The sequence below is a fragment of the Hypanus sabinus genome, chromosome 16 (assembly GCF_030144855.1).
Source record: "Hypanus sabinus isolate sHypSab1 chromosome 16, sHypSab1.hap1, whole genome shotgun sequence".
In the NCBI taxonomy this organism is placed as follows: domain Eukaryota; kingdom Metazoa; phylum Chordata; class Chondrichthyes; order Myliobatiformes; family Dasyatidae; genus Hypanus; species Hypanus sabinus.
The window spans coordinates 23,213,238-23,235,891 of record NC_082721.1 but is presented as its reverse complement, the minus strand read 5'-3'; the positions used below and the strand labels follow the sequence as shown (position 1 = coordinate 23,235,891).

At 43.6% G+C, this 22,654-nt stretch overlaps 1 protein-coding gene across 6 annotated transcripts in view; it reads right to left on the bottom strand.

Annotated features, from left to right (window-relative positions):
• Positions 1-22,654, bottom strand: part of LOC132406073 (neurolysin, mitochondrial-like) — a 70,103-nt gene that overhangs the window by 33,436 nt on the left and 14,013 nt on the right. Inside the window, exons 1-3 of one of the 6 annotated variants that reach the window (XR_009516053.1) lie at positions 15,823-16,090; positions 11,802-11,977; positions 3,968-4,831 (exon numbers count right to left, since the gene is read on the bottom strand). The gene's annotated coding sequence lies outside the window, so the exon portion shown is untranslated. Of the gene's footprint in view, positions 1-3,967; positions 4,832-10,105; positions 10,298-11,801; positions 11,978-15,822; positions 16,091-22,654 lie in introns of those variants that run through there. The other 5 variants (XR_009516055.1, XR_009516052.1, XR_009516056.1 and 2 more) reach the window with 5 other exon arrangements.

Here is a 22,654-nt window from a genome sequence, read left to right as displayed (position 1 = left end):
GTCTGCTCACTCTGTACCTGCAAGATCAACTTCGCAATTATTCCATTAATGCTTTATTAGAAGTGTCACACCAAAGAGTCAAAACGGTTATCAGCCCAGTTCAAATCTTGATACACACAAGCTTTCCCATCAGTGTAATGGCAGGAAATATAGTTCAGGAGTTGAAAGAAGATGAGTTCTTTCAGTAGATGCAAATATAGTACCATGAAATGTAAAAAAATTATGTAAAGCGAAGATGCTTTCAAAAATAATGAAATGAATAGTTACTAATTATCAAAAATACTATAAAGATCATTAAACAGTAAAATAACTGAATTAAATCAATATTTGGTTTGACTACCCTTTGCCTTTAAAACTGCACTATTTCTCTTAGGTACACTGTTGTGGGGCAGTTTTAGAAAAGTTTTGTAAGAAAATCGGCTGGTTGTTGTTCTTTGGAGAACTTGCCACAGTTCCTCTGCAGACTATGGCTGTCTCGCTTGCTTCTGTTTTTCCAGGTAATACCAGACAGTCTCACTAATGCTGAGCTAATTGCTCTGTGGAAGTCATGACATCTGAAACCACATAAAAAAATCTAGGGTGCCCAAGTATTTGCCGCAGTACTGTATGTACATTGGATACATCCAATGTAAGGTGTTTGTAGGTTGTCCCCATGATTGTGAGGGTTTCCTCCGCGTGCTCTGGTTTCCTCCCACAGTCCAAAGACTTGCCAGTTGGTAGGTTAATTGGTCATTGTCGATTGTCCTGTGATTAGGGTAAGGTTATATCTGGAGTGGCTGGGCAGCACAGCTCAGAGGGACAAAAGGGTCTGTTCCAGGCTGTATTTCAAAAAATTAAAAAATACATAAATCTGGTCTGAAATTCAGGGAGAGGCCTTTATGAGCCTCCAGATGCCCGTCAATTTTGCTCTCCTAATCAGTCCCACACCGAATTATCTGTTTTTGGCATCCGACACTGTTCCAGCAAAGCTCAGAGCTGGTGTGGAGAGCAGAATTTCCAAACTTGCTGACGGCACAAAGCTTGGAGGCAGGGTGGACGGTGGGGAGAATAGCAAAGGGTGTCCACACAGGCAGCCAGCAGATAAAATTTCTTGCAGAGGAATTGGTGTAACACTTGGGCAGGAATGATGAGAAAATACACTTTCAAACAGAGGGCAAAAGGGAAAGGAGATGAGAGAGCTTAGGATACACCTGCATGTGTATAGTTTGTTAATAGTAATAGAGCAGTTAAGAAGTTGGCTTTCAGAAGATCCAACACTTAATAAATTGAGGCAAGGAGTAAAAGAGGACATAAGTCCTCATTTGTTTCCCATTGTTGCTCAGAGCACCTCACTCTGGGAAAAGTGCAAGGGCTTTAGACGGGTGAAGAAGGCAATTATAGAGTCCTGATGAAGGGTCTCGGCCAGAAACGTCAACTCTTTATTCCTCCCCATAGATGCTGTCTAACCTGTGACGTTCCTCCAGCACTTTGTGGGTGTGTTACTCTAGATTTCTAGTATCTGCAGAGCCTGAAGAAGGTGTTGACTATCTATTCACTTCCATAGACACAACCTGACCTGCTGAGTTCCTCCAGCAATTTTGTGTGATGCTTCGGATTTCCAGCATCTGCAGCCTTTCTCATATTTATGATCTGCAGAATCTATTGTGTTTAAGATATTTATATTGTCTAAATGTACACTTAATTCATTTTCCCCTATTGTTCTAGTTACTACATCAACATTTTGAGCGAAAAACTCTGCTGACATTTCGAATAAGCAGGAGTGCACCACTCTCAGAGCAAAACTCTGCACCTGAGCATTCAACTTGTGCAGGTGGTTTTTGAACAGGAATCTGATATCTTATTAATGTATTGTGACAGAAAATCAGAATGCTTTGTATCAATGCTTCTCTGCCATCGCCTTTCCCCCCACTCTCTTGCTGTTCACCAGAGCTGACTGTTTTATTCATTATGGCTTCTTTCAAATTAGGGAGCCAGTAAACTCTGGAATCCAACTGACAACCAGACACTGGACACCAGTGGAGATGCAAGATAAACATGGAATTTGCGGGTCTGCTGACATTCACTGATAAGCCGTCTCATGATCACAATCTGTCTCAGTATGTCAGCTGCAGCTCTCCTCTTCGAGTTTGGGAGGTCATGAGATTTTTAAGTTTAGCTCCAAAGACGCGAGCAGAATGTCTAGAATTACCCAGAATCAGAAAATGCCAGAAAAACTCAGTGGGCTGGTCCTTTTCAGCAGAAAGCAAAATAGAGTTGCAAGGTTTTGGGTGAAAGAATGACATTCCTTTGCAGTTTGCAGAATACTGTTGTGGGTTCTGTTTTTCAAGCTAGTCCTTATTTCTTGTCATTGATGTAAACTATGCCACAAACACTGCTCAAAAACACAGGGAAGGTATGGTTTCACAGTCAGTACTTAGCCCCTACCAGTGCACAAGGCAGATTGTTTGGTCACTGACTTATTTTGCAGTTTGTGACCTATCTATGCTGGTTGGAATATGTGTCAATAAAACATGAAAGGGAAGATAGTCATCTTTGCTCTCCAACACCAAACATGAGCTTAAATATTGTCTGACAACTCCTGCTATCAAAGTCAAAGTCAAGGCAAAGTAAATGTATTTTCAAAGTATGTGTATGTCATCTTGAGAACCATTTTTTTGCAGTCATTACAGGAAAATAAAAAATACAACAGAATTTATGAAAAACTGCGCACAAAGACTGACAAGCAACCAATGTGCAAAAGCGACAAAATGTGAAAATAAGAAATAAGTAAATAAGTAATACTGAAAGCACTGAAGTCAATAGAATTGAAATTAGCGCAATAGATGGTCAGCACACTGAAACCTCCCCCAGTTTATGCAGAGCATACTCGATGGGCTGAATGGTCTGATTCTGCTCCTGTCTTATGGTCTTTACGGAGTGTAATAACATTTAGTGAAAGTAAGTCTTTAGGAGAGAAGCAATTTGTGATACCCTAAGGACGAGAATGCCGTTGTGAATAGCAGATGAATAAACACAGAGTAAGCCATTTAACCTTTCAAACCTGCTCCACTGTCAATTCACACCCCATACTCAACTTCTGCTCTCCCGCTTGATTTTGATATTTCTTCGGTCCAAAAAAGCCCTGAAATGTGAACTTTGTTTCTTTGTCCACTGCTTGACCTGCTGAGTATTTATTGTATTGTCTTTTTTTCAGATTTCAAGCAGATTTTTGCATTTGAATCCCTAACCAAATATCTTGCAATCTAAATGTCGAACATACCCAGGGGATGAGCACCGGCAGCCCTCTGGGCAAATGATTCTGAAGGTTCTCTACTCTCTAAGTGAAGGCATCTCTCCTCATGCTCAATGGCCAACCCCGTATCTTGAGGTTATGTCCATTAATTCTTGACATTTTACCCTGAAGAAACAGCTTTTCAGTAACCCACACAGAATGCCGATGGAACTCAGCCGGCTAGGCAGCAGCTATGGAAACGAGTACAGTCGACGTTTCGGGCCGAAACCCTTCATCAGGACTGGAGAGAGAAAAGGAGGAGTCAGACTAAAGGGGGAGGGGAGGGAGAACCACAAGGTGATAGGTGAGATTGGGAGGGGAAGGGTGAAGTAAAGAGCTGAGAAGTTGACACAGGGCTGGAGAAGGGAAAATCTGTTAGGAGAAGACAGAAGGCCATGGAAGAAAGAAAAGGGTGGAGGAGAACTTGTCTAGCTGTCTCAGAACTTTCCCACTCTAGAAATATCAACCCTATGACTCGATCTCTTTTAGTATCAATGAATCATTAGAATAGCAATGAGATAATTCAGCCATAGATCATACTGGCTCTTTGAAGAGCAAATGAACCAGTCCTATTCTCCACTATTCTTTCCTTACAACCAGAAAATTCAATTTTCCTTTGCTCATCCACATCCTTTGATAGAACGCTGATTACCTCCAGCACCCATAACGATGGGTGAACTCACTCTGATTAGAAATTATTCTCCCTTTTACCTTTTGACTATCACCCTTGTCCACTGATTTTCCAGCAATACTCATAGTACAATCTTCTCATCCTAAGACTCAATCCAATAAATCTTCATTGCATTCCCTTTAAAACAGGGGCATCTCTCCCTAACCTATAAGTACAGAGCGGCTTCCAGAACCTTTGAAGGGTCTATTTAGTAGTACGTATAACAGGGATTCCCAACTTTTTTATGCCGTGGTCCCCTACCATTAACAAAGGGGCCCAGGTTGGGAACCCCTGAAGTATCGAGTATGCAGTGTATGAATTTCAGTTCTGGAAACTACTGTAAGCAATGACAGATGAGCAACTGCTGTGTGTTTACCATCATCCTTAGGATCAAATATCAGCCTCCGTGATGTGCTATTACATTCTTTTATCATTGGCCAAGATGAGTAATACTTAACCACAGAGACAGAGTGACTCCCACACAAAGGCTTTTCGCTCTCTTCTGCTTTAATATCATTCTTTCTTTCTCCACCTTTGATGTTCCGGTTCAGTCTCACATTGAAGGAGCCAGGAAGACAGGCTGCACCTCCAAGTTCCTGCTGACACGCACCGTCGCCGATCTGCTAGTCTTCCAACTTTATGCGTTACTCTTCGCTGCCTACCTGGGTTCAATGAGAGTGCAGCTCCCTATGGTTCGTACCCACCTCAGGGAGACAGAAACTTGTGCTATAAATTCACCCAGGGGCTGCTTCCTGCTTGTCTTTGCTGCTACGATGGTAATATGTGTTTAATAGGCAATCTCAGGAAGAAACCTTGTACTGACATGTTGAGTTCTACTTTAGAAGATGTATTAATAAAAGCACATCTTGTACCTTGAAATATTTTTGATCCTGTTAGGAGACAAAATATATTACATTAAATTTTATAGAGAGTGAGAACTGCAGTCATAAAGGGGATCATTTAGTGGTTGTAATCAATAAGTTTTTAAATATGTTTTTCTTCCAATTAAAACAAGCACAGAGCAGTAAAATATACTGTCTAATTGGATCTCTTCAGAATGGCTGAAGTTACTATCAGTTTGGCATCAGAGAGTGAGAGAGCGAGAGAGAGAGTGTGTCAGTGATGAAATTACACTCAGCTGCAGGTTTCTCTGGAGCCCCAGTCATCCACTGATTCACATAAAAACAAAAACTCGTCTCCACATCTCATGTTGACATGACTTGGCCTAGAGCCGAGTTCTGCTGGGCAAGGGCTGCCAGGTTACTTCAGTTTGTTAATCGGCTAAACATTTACGTAAGCCGGGACATATGAGGAAACCAGAGCCATGCTGGACAACAAGAGAGCAAAAACAAAAACAAACAAGACAGTTGCTCGCTCGCAACAAGTTCCGGGTGCTGGCAGGCTTTGATAGTACAAGCTGTTTTGATGTTCTTTAAAGCAAAACCAGCTTTTCACCTTGCACCCCCACCTCCTGAAAAGGAGCCTATCTTTACCATCCAACTAACATCTGACTGGGCTCCACTTGTAGTAACTAGTTTGGCAGGTTACATTGAACCAAACAATTACAAATTTGAGCTACGCACGCAAATATGTTTTCTCTTGGATATGGTGATATTTGCAAAACTTTTAGAACTGCACTTCAGCTCTTTAGTCTGAGGATTTTCAACTTGAATTGCTTGGTACTAATTCTCTCAATATCAACTGAGTGGCTAAGCATTTTGTGTAACTAGAAGGAAGGATTCAACAATGTCCAAATGTCATATACTGATGTAGAGGCTCCGATAAGGGAGTATCTGATTCTGATGGTTGAATTTAAAGGAATTTTCTGCCTGGCCCATTAGGTAAAAGGGAGAAATAACCTTCATAGCTCAAGAGATTTTGCAGATGCTGGACATCCTGAGTAACACACACACAGGCTGGAGCAACTCACGGTAGTGTAGTGGCTAGCACAATGCTTTACGGAACGCGATAGGGTTCAATTCCCAACGCTGCCTGTAAGGAGTTTGCACGTTCTCCCAGTGACCGCATGGGTTTCCTCCATGTGCTCATTCACTGGCTCATTCGTAAGGCCAGTGATGTTGTGGGGGTGGAACTGGACTCTCTGACGGTGGTGTCTGAAAAGAGAATGCTGTCCAAGTTGCATGCCATCTTGGACAACGTCTCCCATCCACTCCATAATGTACTGGTTAGGCACAGGAGTACGTTCAGCCAGAGACTCATTCCACCGAGATGCAACACTGAGCGTCATAGGAAGTCATTCCTGCCTGTGGCCATCAAATTTTACAACTCCTCCCTCGGAGTGTCAGACACCCTGAGCCAATAGGCTGGACTAATTTCCACTTGGCATTATTTACTTGTTATTATTTAATTATTTATTGTTTTATATTGCTATATTTCTACACTATTCTTGGTTGGTGCGACTGTAACGAAACCCAGTTTCCCTCGGGATCAATAAACTATTTCTGTCTGTCTGTCTGTGTGCTCCAGATTCCTCCCACAGTCCAAAGATGTACCGGTTAGTAGGTTAATTGGTCATGGTAAATTGTCCTGTGATTAGGCTGGGGTTAAATTGGTGGGTTGCTGTACGGTGTAGATTGAAGAGCCAGAAGTGCCTACTGCACTTCAGGTGACATCGATGGAGAGGAATAAAGAATTAGAATCAGGTTTAATATCACCCGCATACATCGTGAAGTTTGTTAACGTTGCAGCAGCAGTACGATGCAATACATAAAAATAGAGAAAAACTTTGAATTACAGTAAACAAATAAATATAAATAACATTTACAAAGATGTTGCCTGGTTTGGGGAGCATGCCTTATGAGAACAGGTTGAGTGAACTCGGCCTTTTCTCCTTGGAGCGATGGAGGATGAGAGGTGACCTGATAGAGGTGTACAAGATGATGAGAGGCATTGATCATGTGGATAGTTAGAGGTTTCTTCCCAGGGCTGAAATGGCACAGTTTTTAAGTGCTTGGAGGTAGTTACAGAGGAGATGTCAAGGATAAATTTTTTACGCGGAGAGTGTCGAGTGCCTGGAATGGGCTGCCAGTGGCAGAAGTGGAGGTGGATACGATAGGGTCTTTTAAGAGACTCCTGGATAGGTACATGGAGCTTAGAAAACTAGAAGGCTATGGGTAAAGCCTAGGTAGATCTAAGGTAAGGACCTATTTGGCACAGCTTTGTGGGCCAAAGGGCATGTATTGTGCTGTAGGTTTTCTATGTTTCTAAAATCTCTAAATTAAATAAGTAGTGCAAAAATAGAAATAAAGAGGTAGTGAGGTAGTGTTCATGGGTTCAATGTGCATTCAGAAATTGGATGGCAGAGGGGAAAGAGCTGTTCCTGAATGTGTGCCTTCAGGCTTCTGTACCTCCTTCCTGATGGTAGCAATGAGAACAAAGCCTGACCTGGGTGGTGGGAGCTGACGTTTCAGGCCGAGACCCTTCATCAAGATATCAAGAAATAACCTTCACTTAATTGACATTTTTCACACAGGAAATGAGACGTCTGGAGAGGGGCCAGTGCTGTAAATCAACAGTTGAGTGAGTACACAGTAAGCTTCCAGCGAAGTTCATTGCTGTATGTACAAGTACAGCATTTGGCAATGAGTAGATTGCCGAAGTTAATGGCTTTGATTAAAGGTACCCAATATAAGAGGCTAATGTGAAGGGTTGTGGAAGCAGTTGAAATGTGGAAGAAGAGTTTGTTCATCAGCTAAACATTTATGTAGACTGGGACACACGAGGAAACTAGAACCATACAAGGGAGGAGTGGAAATATGGGAAGTTTACATGAGTGCCGAGGGGAAGATAAGTGAGTGGCGAGATGATGGAACTGTTTTTTAATTCGTGAAATGGTCTCAAGGCCATTGGAAAAAATATTAACATTCTTCATAATAATACTTAAGCACTTAGGTAAAATGAAAACAATACTCAGATTTTATTTGGTGTAAACTGCAATTGATACTGGTCGATGTTTGGAATCCGTGTCAACACCTGCCTTAAAATAAGAGGTTTATTACTCTAATGTTTACAGTAGCAACAGCAGTTGCACTAAATGTTGCATTGTGAACTTCACCCAATGGGGGGTCCCAACACAGTTTGAAACACTGGCAACTGTCTTTACCCCTATAGAATGGCTAGTCTCTGCACTCACAATAAATCATGCCTCATGTTGAGAAGTTTACAGCCAAGAGGCAACATGATTTTAAAGCAACAAACACAAAGTACTGGAGAAACACAGCAGGTCAGGCAGCATATATGGAAATGAATAAACAGGCAATGTTTCAGGCCGAGACCCTTTTTCAGGACTGGAAAGGAAGTGGGAAGATGACAGAATAAGAAGGCGGGGTAAGGGGAAGGAGGGTAACTCGAAGGTGACAGGTGAAGGTAGGTGGGTGGTAAGGGTAAAGGGCTGGAGAAGAAGAAATCTGTTAGGAGAGGGGAATAGACCCTAGGAGAAAGGGAAAGAGAAGAGGACCCGGGAGTGGTGATAGGCAGGTTAGAAGAGGTAAGAGGCCAGAGTGGGGATAGAAGAGGGAAGGGAAGGGAGTTTTTTTTTACCAGAAGGAGAAATCAATGTTCATGCCATCAGGTTGGAGGCTATCCAGATGGAATATAAGGTATTGCTCCTCTAATCTGAGCACTGCCTCATCGTGGCACAACAGGAGGCCATGGACCGGCATGACGGAACGGGTATGGGACTCAGAATTAAAACGTGTGCCCACTGGGAAGTTCCACTATTGATGAACGGAGTGGAACTTCTTGCTGAAATGATAGCCCCGGTTCACAATAGGTCTCACCAACGTAGAGGAGACTGCATCAGGCACCATAGACGACCCCAGTAGATTCGCAGGTGAAGTGGTGCCCTACCTGGGAGGACTGTCTGGGGGCCTGAATGGAGGTGAGAGAGGTGGTGAATGGGCAGGAGTAGCATTTTGGCCACTTGCATGGATAAATGCCGGGAGGGAGATTAGTGGAGAGGAACGATTACTCGGAGGGAATCACAGCGAGAGTGATGCCTGTGGAAAGCAGAGAAAGTGGGGGAGGTAAAGCTATGTTTGGTGATAGGATCTCTTTGGAGATGATGGAAGTTGGAGGGTGACGTGGTGGATGTGGAGGTTTATGGGGTGGTAGGTAAGGACAAGAGGAGCTCTATACCACTGTTAAGGTGGCAGGAAGATGGGGTGAGTACAGATGTTTGGGAAATGGAGGAGATGTGGGTGAGGGCAGCACCTATGGTGGATTGCAAACTCCACAAATTCTAATCCCAACTCTAAATGTAAATATTTCTCAAGAACAAGAGTTGGCCTAATTTCAATGGTCACCTGTGCTTTATGAGTTCTGTTACAAGTTACCTTTAAACCGAAACAAAAAGTCTTGTACCTTTATAGCAACAACTCAGGATTAAAACCTGACTACCCAACCTGAGCCAAATAGGACCGAAATGTTTGTGTGGGATTTGGATCATATTGGGTGGGCATAAATCAAAATGAACTCCCTGAGCTCAGAATGGATAACAGCGATACACAATGCTAGAAGATATGAAGAGACGAAGGCAAAGAGAGTGGCTGATAGGCAGGGTGTGACAGAGAGAGAGAACAGGAGGCAGGCAAGTAGAGAGATCATACTCAGTTGGGGATTAAAAAACAACTTTAAGGTCCTGAGCTTGGGCTGGAACTCGACCAGTCAGAGTCAGTTCAGGCTCAGTCCAGATCCCAGTTTTACACCTGACCACATATCTACTCAGTACAACCCAAAACAGTTTAATGCCTATGAAATACCTCCTGAAGTGTGCAAGTTATTGAACCACAGGAAATGGCACGGGCTCTTTATGCACAGCAAGCTCCCACAACACGTAAGTGTGATCATGGCCAAATGATCTGTTTTACTAACATTGAGTGAGGGATGAATATTGGCTAGCATGACAAGATTAACTCCATGCAAGTATTTGATCATATGTAATTTCATCCTTTTTACCTACAAAAAAAATTAAATGATAAATTGCATGGAATTTTTTGATAATTTGTTAGTTAAAAATTGTTTTCTCAGTAATATGTTAAACTAACATGTAATATGACAGTTTAACATAATATTCAAAAGACAATGCCTCCAACAGTCTTGGAGGATTCCTTTACTGATGCATAGAACAGTCAACCACTATTTTTTGTGCTCACGCTTCTGGATAATTTTGGGGCACGCCAGGAAGTTCTGGAGCAGCAGATCGATCACCTCTTGCTTCAAGTGATGGCGCTTGGATTCCTTGACAACTAATCAGGATGTTGGGATGTTTTTTGATAAACATACAAAAAATGTCCGTATTTTCTGAAGCACAGTCTGGAAGCTTGTCAAAGTAGCCTCTATATAAAAAAATGTTCATTCAATATAGTAAATAAGAAAAAAGTAGCCTACATTTTAATAGGAATATCACACTATTGAGGCATGCTCACACAATGTTCAATTATAAAACAAAACCCATTTGCCCTATTATAACAGGGTGCTGCATACAAAGGAGTAGTCTGAGAACATAGTTTGAAGAGTGCGACAGTCCACATTCCCCATTATGATCCCCTCTCTCCTCTTTAAACCTCTATCCTGTCCCCCCACCTAAGACAGGGAGCTTACCTGTCCTTTCCCTCAGCTGACCTAGAATTCACTCTTACCTGGATGAGGAAGTGGAGGGATGGGTTAGTAAATTTGCTGATAACATAAAAGTTGGGGGTGTTGTGGATAGTGTGGAGGGCTGTCAGAGGTTACAATGGGACATTGATAGGATGCAAAGCTGGGCTGAGAAGTGGCAGATGGAGTTCAACCCAGATAAGTGTGAGGTGGTTCATTTTGATAGGTCAAATGTGATGCAGAATATAGTATTAATGGTAAGACTCTTGGCAGTGTGGAGGATCAGAGGGATCTTGGAGTCCAAGTCCATAGAACACTCAAAGCTGCTGCGCAGGTTGACTGTGGTTAAGAAGGCATACGATGCATCGGTCTTCACCAATCATGGGATTGAGTTTAAGAGCCCAGAGGTAATGTTGTAGCTACATAGGACCTTGGTCAGACCCCAATTGGAGTAATGTGCTCAGTTCTGGTTGCTTCACTACAGGAAGGATGTGGAAACCATAGAAAGGGTGCAGAGGAGATTTACAAGGACATTGCCTGGATTGGGGAGTATGCCTTATGAGAATAGGTTGAGTGAACTCAGCCTTTTCTCTTTGGAGTGATGGAGGATGAGAGGTGACCTGATAGAGGTGTATAAGATGATGAGAGGCATTGATCATGTGGATAGTCAGAGATTTTTTTTCCCAGGCCTGAAATGGCTACCATGAGAGGACACAATTTTAAGGTGCTTGGAGGTAGCTACAGAGGAGATGTTGGGGTAAGGTTTTTATGCAGAGAGTGGTGAGTACATGGAATGGGCTGCCGGTGTGGGCGGTCGAGGCAGATACAATAGGGTCTTTTAAGAGACTCCTGGATAGGTACATGGAGCTTTGAAAAATAGAGGGCTATGGGTAACCCTAGGTAATTTCTAAGGTAAGGACATGTTCAGCACAGCTTTGTGGGCTGAAGAGCCTGTATTGTGCTGTAGGTTTTCTGTGTTTCTATGTTTCTAAAGTTCTCAGAACTCAAATGATTTTTAACAAATTTCCAAAGACTCCAAATCAAATTGGTGTAGTTCCAGGTGTGGGGCCTGGGTCAGCAGAGTTTTTGTAAAGATAAGAAAATCTGCGGACGCTGGAAATCCAAGTAAAACTCACAAAATGCTGGAAGAACTCAGCAGTCCAGGCAGCATCTGTGGAGAAGAGTAAAAGTCAACATTTCGGGCCGAGACCCTTCATCGGTGTGCGTAAATTGGGTTGAGAGTACCTGAGGGTGAGGAGTCTGATGAAGGGTCTCGGCCCCCAAGCGAGGACTGTTTACTTCTTCCCATAGGTGCTGAGTTCCTCCAGCAGTTTGTGAGTGTTACTGCGGACAGTAAATTATGGGAGCTTGTTGAATATGGAGCGCCGTGTGGAAAGTTACAGTGGTATCTCAGTGAAGAGCTGGAAAACACAGAGCAGTAACTTCATCCTTTGCCTTGCTGAGCTTGCAAAACAAATAACTCAGTGGTTTCATAGCAACGTGACAACACTGCGCCCTAATTCTGCTCTCCGACTGACTGAAACTTCACTGGCTTCTTGTCAACTTACCTCAGTCTCACGATCAGCTGCTATTTTATAGAAAGCCTGCAGCATTTGGATCTGTTTATTTCAATTCTTGCCAACCACCAACTACCCCCCCCCCACCTCCAAATTGGGCCGGCACGGTAGCGTAGTCGTTAGCACAATATTTGACAGTACAGGAGAGCCAGGTTCAACCCCTGCTGCTGCCTGTAAGGAGCTTGTACGTTCTCCCCATGACCATGTAGGTTTCCTCTGAGTGCTCCAGTTTCCTTCCACAGACCAAAGACATACCCAGTGGTAGGTTAATTGGCCATTGTCAATGGTCCTGTAATTAAATCAGGGGTTGCTTGGTGACGCAGCGCGAAGGACTGGAAGGGTCTGTGCTGCATCGTATCTAAATAAATAAATCAATAAATTGAAGAGTAACATTATCGATGAATGCAGGGGTAGTTCAGGTTTACAGAGTCCTATATGGTTCTGTAATCTCTGCTTTTCCTGTCACTGTAGTTATTTTTACCCGTGTTATTTAATTCTTTCAGTGATTGAGACACATTTATAACATGTTTTTAATAAACTGAAACAGCCAACTCATTTTGCAAACAAGGAATTGCTTACTTAATTAATTAATTAAGAAATATGCCTCCCACCTCACATTCCAAACTCGTCTGACACCACACCTGGCTCTAGCCACGTACCCAGATCACACTTCAGGTGACAGTAGCACATTTCCAAACTTTTGGTAGCCCAAGAACTAGTTTGAAGTGGGCTTTTCGGCAGAACCCGTGAGCAAACAGGCTAATGAATATTCAGCCGCTGATGTGGACGCAGCCTAGTTATCTTTTACCCGTTGGGTGCCACGGCAGCGTGGCAGTTAGTGTGACACTATCACAGCTCTGGGCGTTCTGGAGTTCAGAGTTCAGTTCTGGCACCGTTCTGTAAGGAGTCATCCCTGTAGAATGCGTAGGTCTCCCCCGGTGCTCGGGTTTCCTCCCACAGTCTAAAGACTGTACCGGGTAGGTTAATTGCTCATTGTCCCATGATTAGGTTAGGGTTATTCAGGCTTGTTGGGGGTTTGCTGGGCTGTCATGGCTCAAAGAGCTCGAAGGCCCTCCTTCACGCTGTATAGCTAAATAAATGAAGTTATTTTCTGATTCACAATGACAGCGCCGTCAAATCAACAACAAAGCGCCTCATAACTAAAGCAGAACCCATCCCTAGTTAATACCAAGTGTTTACTTTCCAGCAGAGATCACTGGAGAACGATTTTTACACAGAAATCGGGAGCACCAGGGTCATTTATTGCGTGATGCTCCACACCAAGAACAGTTAGATAACTTTGGCTCACGAGTCCAGCGAAGTTATGAACTGAAATGCATGCTTTCATTCAGAGAACTCACTTTCTGTGTAAACTAGTTATTCGTGGATTGCACGTCTGTCTTCAAGATGAGAAGAGTCTCTGTGTGTTTAAATTTCAGTGGAAACTGGGACTTGGCTCTGTGTGGGAATACAGTGATGTTGTCTATAAGAACCTGCAAGGGCAGCAAGAGGCCCTACACTGTGTCAGAGTTTTGCTTTCAGTGAGACTCACCGACAACAAAAAAAATCTGAATTTTTGCTTTACTTAGTTTTGTGGCTTGCTATTAAACAAAATAAGCACAGCAATGCTAACATGGGTGGTTTTCTGAAACTGCCTCCCATATTTCGTAGAAAAACTTGGAAGTGTTGGCAGCGAGCTGGGGCTGGCAGGCATGGAGCAGCCCATATGGACACAGAGAGGGGCCAGTCGAAGCTCTGTGAGCAGAATGTTGATGATCCAGTTGTTTCGGTGTTCAGCTGGGGCTCAGAGAGTAACCCTTTCACCACCAAGTTGGAGGCTTGCGAATTGATGATCTGCTTTGAGCACACAAGCCCAGACCGACACACCAGCCCTGACCGCAGCACTCCACCTGAAGCGCTGAGGCGCTCCACTCCCACCGCTCCCCCCAGCATTTCTCCCCATGCGTTGCTGGAAGAACTCAGCTGCTCAGGCAAGGAGGGAACCCAGCGATCAGCATTTTTGGCCGAGACCTGATGAAGCGTCAGTTGTTCATTTTCCCTCCATAGATGCTGAGTTCCTCCAGAATTCTCTGTGTGTTGCTCAGCACTTCTAGCAGAATCTCCTGAGTTCCTCGGCAAACTCATCCCCAGTGTCGAACTGGGGTTGGGTCAGTGCTGGTCAACTAGACAGGTAGCATTCATTCTCAATCATTCGCCATTTACTTGTGCACGAGGGGAACAGTTCAGCCCCGTCTCCGAACCGCTCTAAACTTCAGTTCAGAATTGTCAGTTTTAGGTCTCAGCTGTACCTAAGTCCATTGATTCGAGATCTGAGGTATTTTTGTAGAAATAATTTTTAATTTTTTCCCTGCCCCCCCCCCCACCCCAACCACCATCCATTAGCTCTTTTTTTAAAGAAAAATCATGCATTAAGATAGACCCATGTTCAATGCTGTGAAGAGTCTTGTATGTTCTTATAGCATTCAAGATGCAAGTAATGTCATCTGAACCTTCGGGTGCTTTTTTTTTCCTTTGGAAGGACCCTGACAAACTTGCCTGTCACCTGTTCAGACGTCCAGTTTTCTTGCACGCAGGACAACTCATTGTTAGTGGTTATGCGTCAGCACGACGGTAAGTGTGGTTGTTAGGAAATGCCAGTTTGGTCAGACATGCTTCCTAGAACACTGAAGCTTCCCTTAGGGGCGTGCTGTGAATCTGCCAGACGAAGGTCTCCTTATCCAGTAACCTCTATTCTTGCTTTCTCGGGTTGTATTTGTGATTTTTGCAGATTAAAGATGTTTTAATATTTTTTTAAATTTTAAAAAAAGAAAAAAAGAATTGTCAATTTTACACAGCTATTGCCCAACTGAAATCTTATGCGCCTTCCAATCCCTGTTCGCGTACACAGAACGCTAATCAAGATGCATTCTTACAGGCTTAATAACCAATAAAAGTCACATGCTGTTGGCCTGTACAGTAGTTAGAATGTGCATCCTTTATTACCATCTTTGGTCTGCTCATGTTCCAGGTGCTTCGTACTGTGTAAAGGTGAGCTTATTCTTCGAATGGCCCAGTTCTTTCAGCTGCAAATATTCTTAACCCTTTCCTTGCCACACATTCCACAACTGCAGTTGCATGTTAAACTGGGACTCGTTCTGACCTCTCAGATTGATGCAAACTGACCCAGAGAGTGCTGTTTCAATAAACAGCAAGGGAGCTCTTTCAGTGGTGTGACCAATCTTTATCCTTCAATCAACAAAATAAAACGCCTGGAGACGGAGGAGACCGCAGATGGTGAAATCTGGAGCAAAACACAAAAAACGCCTGGAGGAAAGATCTTGACTTGAAACATGCCCTTCATAGAGGCTGCCTGCCGCTTATGAGTTCCTCCAGCACCACCTGTGTTTTATTTTATAATATACCCAATGGATGTTTGTGGGAATTTATTGTGCAGAAACCAGCCACTGTGTTTTTTGCATTGCAATAATAATCACATGTTGAAAGTTGCTTCATTGGCTGCAAAATGTTCTCTGACCACCCAAGACTGAAAAAGATGCTATATACATTTCTGGTATATTAACAGAAAACGCACCACAAGTCGGGCAACAAGCAAGAGAAACAGAGTTAAAGTTTCATGTCGAGGGCTCTTTACCAGAACTATATAAATGTCATTCTTTTATAGTTCTTACCTCTGACAAAGACAGAGCCTGCAGGGTTTGGACTCTTTGCTGAAGTGTTTTGGAAGTACAGCTGGGTCTATACTGAGCTTAGGATCAGAGTCAGGAAACCATTCTCGATCAAGCTGTGTGCTCTGACCCTGCTAGAGCAGTGGTTGAGCACGCCAGTCTGCCTGGACCAGCAAACCCTGACAAAAGTCATCGTGGGAAGGACGGATGCAAATACCATGCATCGATAGCCATCAATGACTGGGTCTGGTGCCAAATGAAAGCCAACCTTGTTAGCCCTTGAAGCAACAGTGCATGTAACCGCAGTGAGAGGCGTGATGAGGTTGTGCTCAGTCTCCCTGCCTTGTGATAAAGCAGTGTGACTCTCTGACAAACAGTCACTAATGGGGACTAATGAGTAATGCCGAGGAAACACAATGATGACTTAAATAGCTCCATGGCTTTAGGCTAAGCATGACCTCCCAATCAGGGAATCATTAGAGGTTAGAGAATTACGAGTCAGTCAGGTTGTAATACACTTGCCAATGAGATGCCATTGATTATCAGCGTGGGTTACATTATTCAGCGGACGAAAACAATTCCAAAGCCCAGGAAACAGAAGGGTACTGTGATGTATTACTTGAAATGTCAGCTCTGGCTCAGTTGGTAGTGCTCTTGCCTCTGAGTCATAGGGTTAAACGTTCAAATCCCCCTCAAGGACCTAACAACAAAATATAGGCCTCTTGTGTTACATCAGTGGCCACCATTATTAGGTTAATGCAAATACCTAGTCATCTGGAAGCAACTCAATGGTCAAAAGGTGCAGTTGCTGTTCAGACCAAACATCAGAATTTTACAGTGGGATGATTGTTGGTGCCAAAAGGGGAGGTTTGAGTGTCTGCCAATACCCTAGGATAATCCCAGACAGCAGTCTCTAGAGTTTACAGAGAATAGTGCGAAAACAAACAAAACATTTTTAAAGAGAATTATGTCCTGAAGAAGGATCTCAGTCCGAAATGTTGACTATTCATTTCCATAGATGCTGCCTGGCCTGCTGAATTCCTCCAGCATTTTGTTTGTGTTGCTTTGGATTTCCAGCATTTGCAGATTTTCTTGTGTTTGAAAAAAAATGCAGAGCAGCAGCCTGTTGCCGAAAATGCCTTGTCAGAGGAGAATATCCAGACTGTTACAAGCTGACAGTAACTCATATAACCAAGAGGTTTCTAATAAAGTGGCCACTGACTGTATTTGGAAAGACTCCTTTTGATATAAGAGATCCCACAGATTATTATAAACCAGAGTCTCCTGTACTGGTCAATATTCGTTCCTCAATTAACAGGTTGTCAGGTCATTGTAACATTGCTAAGTGCAAATTTCTTGCTGGTTCCCTACATTGCAGTAATGACTACATTTCAAAAGTTCTTCAAAAGCTGTACAACTTTCTGCAGATATAAAGGAACGTGTCATCATTTTCTTAACATCTGGCCGGGTAAAATTATTTTGAAAATTCAAAGTCAAAGTATGGGCACTACGGCTGGAAGTGAAATATCTGCACTGGCAACAATGATCACTCGGTGATACTTTATCAATGAAGTAATAGATATATTGCTGGAAGAATGCAGCACGTCAAGCAGCATCCGCAAAAGTCCTGACGAAGAGTCTTGGCCCGAAACGTTTACTGTTAGTTTCCCTCCATAGATGCTGCCTGACCTGCTGAGTTCCTTCAGCATTTTGTGTGTCACTCAGCATCTGCAATGTCAGGTCAGGTCAAGACCCTCTGCATCAGGACTGCACCAGATTCTAACATCCACAAGTTCTTGTGAATCTATTCTCCTACTCCACTGTGAGTTTTCTTTAAAGTATTCCTACGTCCTCTTCTCCTTTTGCTCCAGCTTTTATACTCCGCAGCCTCTTGTGCGTCCAGCCTAGCTGACCTTCTCTGCTCAACACTGTTCTAATCTCAAATAAATCCCCGATTAAAAATCTAGTTTTAGTTCTCAGCAGCTGACTGATTGAATCCTCCCAGCTACTGGGGCAAAGCATGCATATTCTTTCAAGTCTCTATGACATTGCAGCAGACAATAAAGTAATTAACTAAAAATCAAAAGATGGAAATCTGAGATAAAAACAGAGAATGCTGGAAACAATCAGCAGGTCGAGCAGCCTCTGTGGAAGGAGACACAAGAGTTAATGTTCCAGATTGGAATGGCTCAGAAATGTTATTCTCTTTTTCTTTCCAAAGATGTTGCCCAAATTGCTGATTATTTTCAGCATTTTCTGCTCTTATGTTCAACAATAAAGTAAACCATTTCCTCTGGGTCACATTCCCTCTGCTCTCAGTTTTGCTTCCTTCCTTTCTGCCCCATTTCCTTGGTCTTTGCTCCAAGTGGTGCTTTCTTTATGTCTGCACCTTCACAATTACTGTTTAAGTACAAATTGATGCCAATGATTGGTTGCCGTCATAGCCAGCTATGACCATTTTGAAACCAGTGCGGGAGAGTTTTTAAAGTGGAGAGGTTACTGCACTTGGGCAGCTCCAGTCTCTCGACCTCAGAAGTCCAGATTCAGTGGTACAAGTAGTTGCAACAAATGAAGTCTTCCTTGGTTGCAGTGGATGTCCTTTACTTCTTCTGTGCCTTGCCATGCCCTTCGATCTCTACAAAGTGTTGCAGAACTGCCTGCCTGGCCATTGGATCTCTCTGCAGATCTCATCTGCCCAGTCTATTGGAACATGCTTTGCATGCTAGGACAGGCATGTCCCTACATCAGTGGGCTATGAGACCTGCTGGCTGGTTTAGCCCCCTTGTTGAAGAGGTGTGCCAAATTGTGGCCACTGCCACATGCAAGTAGCCACGGGTGAGAGCCGAATGTCCAACGGGGGCAAAAGGTGAGCGAGTTGCCCCCGAATAGACACCACAGCTGCTACCCCTTCCCCAGACACTCCACGCACACCCCTGTCAATGATGTCGCTACAAAATCCAAATCCTGTCTGGTGTCCACTCCAGCAAATACCAAATGGGGACTGATATCCTGGCCAATTTCTCCCTCTTGCTGGGGGCGCTCAGTTCAACTGTGGTCGCTCAAACACCTCAGCACAAACTAGACTCTAAAACTTAGGACTTTTATCGGACCAAACAATATCATTGCTCAGTTTCCTCCTACATTCTGGTGCCTTTTGCAAATACAGTCTTGCCTGCACCAACACTGCCTTCAACTAATTGGAATTAAATCAGGGTTGGAATTTCTAATCTTTGTTTTAATACAGTCACCATGGTGAGAAGCGTGAGGAGGATTCACAAGAAAGCTGTTTAAATGGAAATCAGGGACCTTTGTTCCCACTATTTTGACTTAACTCAATAGTTGGCACAGTCAGCTTGCTATTCCAGGAAGGCAATAATTTAGATCATAAACACAAGAGATTGTGCAGATGCTGGAAATCCGGAAGGGCAAACACAATATGCTGGAGAAACCTAGGGAGCATCTATAGAGAGGAAAGAACAGTCGATGTTTTGGGCTAAATCCCTTCATCAGCACTGTTTTATGTAGGAGTTTACATTAAAAAGTCATCATCTCCAATTTTAACATTGAAAATTTAGAAGGTTTGCACAAGGCCAGAATTAGTAGCACTAGTCTGCAGCATTGGTTAGTTTTTTGCAAAATATTTTTATTTAAAACGTCTTCAGTAGCAATATGTATATTTAATCCTCAACCTGACTGGCCAATATGGGAAGTTTGGTTTAACATTTTACCAGAAAAAAATAGGCCATCTAACAACGCAGCACCTCCTCACAATTTCCCTGAAACTGCATATTATGAGCTCAAATTGTAGGTGTGTTTCCGTTATTGATTTATTTATTTAGATACAGTGGGGAATAAGTCCTCCCAGCCCTTCGAGCCACACCGCCCAACAATCCCCTGATTTAATCCTAGCCTAATCGTGAGACAATTTACAATGACCACTAATCTACCGACCGGTACGTCTTTGGATTGTGGGAGGAAACCGGAGCACCTGGAGGAAACCCATGTGATCACGGGGAGAATGTCAGCAGCAGGAACTGAACCACGCTGCCTATACTGTAAGGTGTTGTGCTAATCACTACACTACAGTCAGCCTTCAATGCAGAGCTGAGGGAGGGGAGGATTATAGGGGAAAGGGTTCCAGCTGAGCTATATTTGAAGGAAAACATCAGCCTGATTTTAACAGACCAAAGTTTAGTATGTTCAATATGTTTTGAATGCTTTACTCATGAGGGAGGGGGTCCTGCCTCCCTCAATGAGTAAAGTATTCAAAACATATTGGGAAGATCCCCCAAGCAGGGTGGTTATGAAAAAAAGTTGTAGAAAATGTGACAATTATATTGTGCAGGCCATCTTTTCATCCAAAAGTCTTTCTTTCTTTCTAATCCAACACTTTATTTGTTCATTAGGAGGATCTGCATCTCTGCAAAAAAAAGAGTTTATAATAATCAGTGGTAAAGTAATGGCAGACAGAATTTCATACTCAGCAGGTGCTGGTGGGACTCTGCTTTGTTCTTTGGCTGCATGCTTATCGAGTGGAGCTCGTTATTTCCCCAGCGCACTGTAGGCCTCAAAGGGAAGGCATCTGTCACTGGGGCTACGACATCCAGTCAGCACCTTGGCAGCAGGCTGGCTGTCCGACTCTAGAGCTCTTTCAGATTTCTTCCTCCCCTCAGTCTCTTAGTAACACAATAAAATCTTTAAACACAGCCAAGTCTCCCCCATGCCTTTGGCATTGGGAGAGAAGCAGAGTGAGTGGAAGGACTACTGCTCCACACCAACATTATTCCTCCCCACGAGGCAAGAACAAATTCTCTTGGATCATGACCAATTCTGTGGTCTAATAATGGCCACAGTTCATACATTTTATCTCTTAATGTCACCGACCTTCTCTCATCATTGGTTGGCTGCTCTGAGTCTAGGACCAGAGGGCGCAGCCTCAGAATAGAAGGATGCCTCTTTAGAGTAGAGATGAGGAGGAATTTCTTTGGCCAGAAGCTGATGAATATGTGTTATCCTTATGTGGAGGCCAGGTCACTGGGTATATTTAAAACAGGGGTTGATAGGTTCTTGATTAGTAAGGCTATCAAAAATTACAGGGAGAATGCAGGAGAATAGGGTTGAGAGGGATAATAAATTACCTGTGATGGAATGGCGGTGCAGACTAATGGGCTGAATGGCCTAATTCTGCTCCCATGCCTGATGGCCTTATGGTCTCATGCTGTATGTCTACAGGCAGCAGTTCTGTGAATCACCAGGACACTTTGCTGCACATTTATTTGGGACAGGAGAAGAGGGTGGGAACAATTAGCCTAGATTGAAGACCTGAGTGCGTGAGTGAGTGAGTGAGTGAGTGAGTTACCACACACCTGTTCTCTCTGCAGCAATGGTGAACCATCTGCATAGTTCATCTCCACTGAGCTACCTGGTACGACGACTTGGCCTCCATTTTATACACAAACACAAGAGTCGTCCGTGAGCAGCAGCCCAGTGACCAAAGCTGGTGGGTCCTTAGCAACAAAGAGGAGGCGACAAATAGTTGAACAGGTCTCCTCTATTTAAATGGCAGATTGTTAAAGTTGAGGTAGAATATCTTACAGAGTCAGAATCTCAGGACAAATGAACGAGCTACACAAAGCAACAATCTCTTTTGGAAGTCAAGGTGGTTTTAATGGAAGAAATTCAGCAGCCAAATTCGTCTCTAATAATGGTTCTATTATGGATCCAAATCAAGTCGTGCAAACAACCGTGAAGTGTGTGTGAGATGGAGATGTTTTATAAACAGCTGGCGGATAATGAGCAGATACCTCAGCTGGATATTGCTTGAAGGATACCTGTTGACCGAGGCATGTTCATTTGGATTAAAAACTTTGAAGGACTTTCTTTTCTTAGGTGACTTCTGTGTGGTGCAGTCAGTAGAAACACCCCTTCCCTGCCTCAGTGTGACATCACGGCTGGAACCCAAATGCAGGATAATGATCTGAACCACGGCCCCGTTTGAGGATGACTTAGCCCTCCAAGCCTCCAAGGTGCTCTGGCTAAGTGGGAAGGACGTTAAAAGAGGGGGAAGACCCACATATAAAATATTAAGCAAAAAAAAAGTCTGTTGCAGGAACTCAGCAAGAGAGGCAGCATCTATGGAAGGAAATTGACTTTTCGGGTTGAGACCCTTCATCTGGACACCAAAAACAGATGCCATTTTAATTCCGATTCCCATTCCCATTCTGACATGTTGGTCCATGGACTCATCTTGTGTCATGATGAGGTCTTTCTCAGGGTGGAGGAGCAACACCTCCGTTTGGATAGCCTCCAACCTGATGGCATGAATATCGATTTCTCTTTCCAGTAAAAAACTTGGGTGACTTCCCTTTTCTTCTGTTCCCCACTCTGGCCTCTTACCTCTTCTCGCCTGCCTATCACCTCCCCCTGGATCCCCTCCACCTGTCCTTTCTCCTACCGTCCACTCTCCTCTCTTATCAGATTCCTCCTTTCTCAGGCCTTTACCTTTTCCACCAATCACCTCCCAACTTCTCACTTCATCCCCCTGCCCCACCCACCGACACTCCCCCTCACCTGGCTTCCAGCTTCTACTCCTTCCACCCACCTTCATATGACGGGCCTTTATCTTTCCTACCCACGTGGCTTCACCTATCGCCTTTTAGTTCTCCTTCTTCCTCTCCCCACTCCTTTTTATTCTGACATCTTCCCCTTTCCTTTCCAGAACTGAGGAAGGGTCTCGGCTCATTTCCATCGAAGCTGCATGACCAGCTGAGTTCCTCCAGCATTTTCTCTAAGTACCTTTGGCTTTCCAGCAGCTGCAGAATTTCTTGTGTTTACG